Source organism: Cebus imitator, unplaced genomic scaffold (genome assembly GCF_001604975.1).
Source record: "Cebus imitator isolate Cc_AM_T3 unplaced genomic scaffold, Cebus_imitator-1.0 Scaffold83, whole genome shotgun sequence".
Taxonomy (NCBI): domain Eukaryota; kingdom Metazoa; phylum Chordata; class Mammalia; order Primates; family Cebidae; genus Cebus; species Cebus imitator.
The window spans coordinates 5,877,383-5,882,964 of NW_016107398.1; the positions used below are offsets into that span (position 1 = coordinate 5,877,383).

At 43.2% G+C, this 5,582-nt stretch overlaps 1 non-coding gene across 1 annotated transcript; it reads right to left on the reverse strand.

Moving 5' to 3' along the window:
* Positions 1–275: 275 nt before the first annotated feature.
* On the reverse strand, positions 276–407 carry LOC119472066. Its single transcript, XR_005201173.1, has one exon. It is a non-coding gene; the product is annotated as a small nucleolar RNA SNORA51 (small nucleolar RNA).
* Between the last annotated feature and the right edge of the window lie 5,175 nt (positions 408–5,582).

Consider the following 5,582-nt stretch of genomic DNA (forward strand, 5'->3'; position numbering starts at 1 on the left):
TTATGTTTGTAACTGTTACTACTGTATTTTACCTAAGCAGTGTTGGTATAGCGCTATGACATTCCCAAATGAAAATTAACATAAAGCAGTACTCAAAGGCATCTAGAAGTCAGAGGCCATGGGCTTAAGCTGTACCTCTGCCTTGCAGAGGATTTCAGAGTAAGAATCCTGCTCTCACTCTCTCTCTCTCTGTATATGTGTGTGTGTGTATTTACAATCATCCTTACACATTTGGACCAAGACCATTTTCTTTCTTTTTTTCTTTCTCTCTTCCTCTATGTTCCCCTATTCACAACACAGACCAGACACAGGGCCTGAACTGAGGTGTGTATGGAGTAGGTTTACTCTACCTCCTCTTTCTATACAGTTAGTGTAAGAACACAGCCTGTGGTAAGCATCAGGAGGTTCCAAGACCATTTTCTAAATAGTAGAACAGCAAATGCCAGAGCAAGATGTCCTGTCTCTGATGAAAATGGAGTGGGAGGAAACTCTTTCCTTGAGCCCTGTTTCTAAGGGTTCTGGTAATATCACCTCAAACCCACAGAAACATGTTAGAAGTAGGTACTCATTCCAGTTTACTCTATTTCCTAAATAGGTGAAAGTATAGAATACAAGTAATGTGGAAGAATTCAAGAAGCTCCAACCCCCTGAATATTGCTAAGTTTTTCATGACCAGAACGGTAGGCAGAAATCACAGAACAGGGAGGGCGTGGAGGAGGAAGAGCTGCAGGCTGAGGTCACCAGGCACCCCTGCAGGTTTGGGCTGAGCAGTGGTTAGGGGAGCTCCTTGAATTTCCCTTCAGGCAGCATGTTTGTTCTCTCTCAGATGTTTTCATAAATAATAAATGAATCCTATGATAAACCAGCCTCTCCTGGGGTTGCAAGAAGGGCAGTGGCTATGCCACCTATGAGGCCAGTTTCAGCCCTGTGGGCTCAGGACCCTGAAGGGACAAAGCTGCATGTATGTTCCAAGGCACCCACACGTCACTAGAAATGGCAGACAGCCCCAGCATTCTTAAGAGGAAATCATTCTTTTCAGAGCTGGGCTGGGGAGAGGCAGCTGAATGAAGAGTGTTCAGTGTTTTCCTATGACACAAGGTCAAGGATGTTTTCAAAGTAAATGACAGATTGTTCTTTGTCCATCTGTGGCTAAGTGACACCCGAAGTCCCAGGAGGAATAGTTAGTACCTGTCACAAGACTCCACGCCTTTGTCACATGCTCGTGTCAGTTCCTAAAATGAGAATGTGATGAGGTAGCCCTGCACCCCGCCCATGACCTCTCGCCTACTCGCCTACTTTCACCCCATTCTCTTCTCTGGTGTCAGTTTCACAGATGCCAAATAAAAACCTGATTGATTCTGCACTTGGGATCATTGGCTGAACAAACTGAAGTTTGTGATCTCTTCCACTTCCTCTCCTACCCTGTGTGTTGAGAAGTTATTCATGTTAAGTCAAATGGACACCTTTACGATCCCTTTAGAGAAGGGTTTGCTAAATAAATGAACAAAGTAAAATGTTGTTAAGGTAAGGGAGGATTTAACCCAATTAAAATAATAAATGTGGCAGGGGCGGGGGTGGGGGGCCAAGATGGCCAAGAGAAGCCAGCACGGATTGCAGCTTGCAGCGAATGAGACGCAGAGGACTACAGGACTTCATGATTCCAAACGAGGTGCCAGGTTCGTTTCTGTGGGACTGATAGGGTACTGAAAATAGGCCCCGGGGGCGAAAGCTGCCCAGGGGGGCAAATCAAGAGCGGGGGTGGGGCTCGTCGCCACTTGAAACGTGCAGCGGGCTCGGAGGGTCAGGGGACTTAGCCCTCTCCGTGCTCCCTTTCGGATCCTGTGCTTACCTCATCCCTCCTGCAACCCACTGTCCAGGAGAGCCCTGCCAGACAGTGGGGTGCCGTGGGTAGTGGATGCAAATCTGAGCAGCAGCATGTTGTCAGAAGGACCTGGGCGGGAGTTTGGACTAAGGCAGGCGGGATGGATTGTCCCACTGAGGGAGGCAGAGTTGAAAGCAGAGCCATAAGGCCCGGCAGGCCCCACCTCCACAGAACTCAAACTGAAGCCCTTGCTAGAGAGCTTGGCAGCAAATACACCAACTTGACCCCATCCAGGAAGATCCAGCTTGGGAAGGAGAGAGGCCATTGGGAAGGCGGGGCCAATCCCACCTGCAAACAAACTCAGGGAAGGACCACCCACCCAACAACCTGACTGAACCCGAGAGAGCCCAGCAATGCCCTCTACAGGCCAAAAAAGATACAGCTCCAACCTCAACAGAAAAAAAGGGTCCACTCAGAGACTCCTCTTGAAATCGCGAACTTCAAGGATTAAACGGAGATAAATCCACAAAGACGGGAAAAAACCAGTGCAAAAAGGATGAAATTATCAAAGAACAGAACACCTCTTCTCCTCCCAGGGATCACAACTCCTCACCATCAAGGGAACAAAAAAAGAGAATGAATCTGATGAATTGACAGAAGCTGGCTTCAGAAGGTGGGTAATAACAAACTTCTCTGAGTTAAAAGACCATGTTCTAACCCAATGCAAAGAAACTAAGAACCTTAGTTTCTTTTGTCTTTTAACCTTAGAAAAATGGTTAGATGAAATGCTAACTAGAATAACTAGCTGAGAAAAGAACATAAACGACTTGATGGAGCTGAAAAACACAGCATGAGAACTTTGCAAGGCATACACAAGTTTCAACAGCTGAATCGATCAAGCAGAAGAAAGGATATCAGAGATAGAAGATCAAATCAATGAAATAAAATGAGAAGGCAAGATTAGAGAAAAAAGAATGAAAAAAATGAACAAAGCCTCCAAGAACTATGGGATTATGTTAAAATAACCTAATCTATATTTGATCGGTGTACCTACATGTGACGGGGACAATGAATCCAAGTTGGAAAACACTTTTCATGATATTCTCCAAGAGAACTTTCCCAACCTAACAAGGCAGGCCAACATTCAAATCCAGGAAATACAGAGAACCCCACAAAGATATGCCTCAAGAAGAGCAACCCCAAGGCACATAGTTGTCAGATTCACCAGGGTTGAAATGAAGGAAAAAATCCTGAGGGCAGCCAGAGAGAAAGCTTAAGTCATCCGCAAAGGAAAGACCATCAGACTCACAGCAGATCTCTCGGCAGAAACCCTGCAAGCTAGAAGGGAGTAGGGGCCAATATTCAACATCCTTGAAGGAAAGAAGTTTCAACCCAGAATTTCATATCCGGCCAAACTAAGCTTCATAAGTGAAGGAGAAATAAAATCCTTTACAGACAAGCAATTGCTGAGATATTTCATCACTACAAGACCTGCCTTACAAGAGCTACTGAAGGAAGTACTAAACAGGGAAAGGAACCACCAGTACCAGTCACTGCAAAAATGTGCCAAATGGTAAAGAATAACAATGCAATGAAGGAGCCATATCAATTAGTGGGCAAAACAACCAGCTAGTAACAAAATGGCATGATCAAATTAAAACATAACAATATTAACATTGGATGTAAATGGCCTAAATGCCCCAATCAAAAGACACAGACTGGCAAACTGGATAAAAAGTGAAGACCTATTGGTGTGCTGTATTCAGGAGACCCATCTCACATGCAGAGCTCACATAGACTCAAAATAAAGGAATGGAAGAAGATTTACCAAGCAAATGGAGAAAAAAAGAAAAGAAAAAAAAAAAAGCAAGGGTAGCAATCCTAGTCTCTGATAAAACAGACTTTAAACCAACAAAGAACAAAAGAGACAAAGAAGGGCATTATATAATGGTAAAAGGATTGATGCAACAAGAAGAGCTATCCTAAATATTTATGCACCCAATACAGTAGCACCCTGATACATAAAGCAAGTTCTTAAAGACCTACAGAGAGACTTAGACTTCCTTACAATAATAGTGGGAGACTTTAGCACTCCACTGACAATATTAGACAGATCAACAAGACAGAAAGTCAACAAGCATATCCAGGACTTGAATGCAGATTTGGACCAAGTGGACCTAATAGACATTTACAGGACACTCCACCCCAAATCCACAGAATACACGTTCTTCTCAGCCCCACATTGCACTTACTCCAAAGTTGACCACACAATTGGAAGTAAATCACTCCTCAGCAAATGCAAAAGAATGGAAATCATAACAAACAGTCTCTCAGACCTTAGCACAATCAAATTAGAACTCAGGATTAAGAAAAGCACTCAAAGCTGCACAATCACATGGAAAGTGAACAACTTGCTCCTGAATGGCAAATGGATAAACAATGAAATGAAGGCAGAAATAAAAATGTTCTTTGAAACCAACGAGAATGAAGACACAATGTACCAGATCCTATGGACACATTTAAAGCAGTGTCTAGAGGGAAATTTATAGCAATAAATGCCCACATGAGAAACAAGGAAAAATCTAAAATCAACACCCTATCATCAAAATTGAAAGAGCTAGAGGAGCAAAAGTAAAAAAACTCAAAAGCAAGCAGAAGACAAGAAATAACTAAGAGCAGAGCAGAACTGAAGGAGATAAAGACACAAAAAACCATTCAAAAAATCCAGGAGCTGGTTTTTTGAAAAGATCAACAAAATAGACACTAGCTAGACTAGTAAAAAAAGAAAAGAGAGAGGAATCGAACAGATGAAATAAAAAACAATAAAGGGGCCGGGTGCAGTGGCTCATGCCTGTAATCCAGCACTTTGGGAGACTGAGGCGGGTGGATCACGAGGTCAAGAGATCGAGACCATCCTGGCCAACATGGTGAAATCCCATCTCTACTAAAAAATATAAAAATTAGCTGGGCATGGTGGTGCGTGCCTGTAGTCCCAGCTACTTGGGAGGCTGAGGCAGGAGAATTGCTTGAACCCAGGAGGCGGAGGTTGTAGTGAGCTGAGATCACGCCACTGCACTCCAGCCTGGTGCCTGGTGATAGAGCAAGACTTTGTCACAAAACACAAAACAAAACAAAAAAATGATAAAGGGGAGATCACCACTGATTCCTCAGAAATACAAGCTACCATCAGAGATTACTACAAATAACTATGCACATAAACCAGTAAACCTGGAAGAAATGGATAATTCCTGGACACTTGCACACTCCCAAGACCAAGCCAAGAAGAAGCTGAAACCCTGAATAGACCAATAACAAGGTCTGAAGCTGAGGCAGCAATTAATAGCCTACCAATCAAAAAAAGTCCAGGTCCAGATGGGTTCCCAGCTGAATTCTACCAGACATACAAAGAGGAGTTGGTACCATTCCTGTTGAAACTGTTTCAAACAATACAAAAAGAGAGAATCCTCCCTAACTCTTTCTATGAGACCAACATCATCCTGATACCAAAATCTGGCAGAGACACAACTAAAAAAGAAAACTACAGGCCAATATCCACGATGAACGTTGATGCAAAAATCATCAGTAAAATACTGGCAAACTGAATCCAACAGCACATCAAAAAGCTTATCCATCACGATCAAGCGGGCTTCATCCCGGGGATGCAAGGCTGGTTCAACATAACAAATCTATAAACGTAATTCACCACATAAACAGAACCAAAGATAAAAACCACATGATTATCTCAGTAGATGCAGAGAAG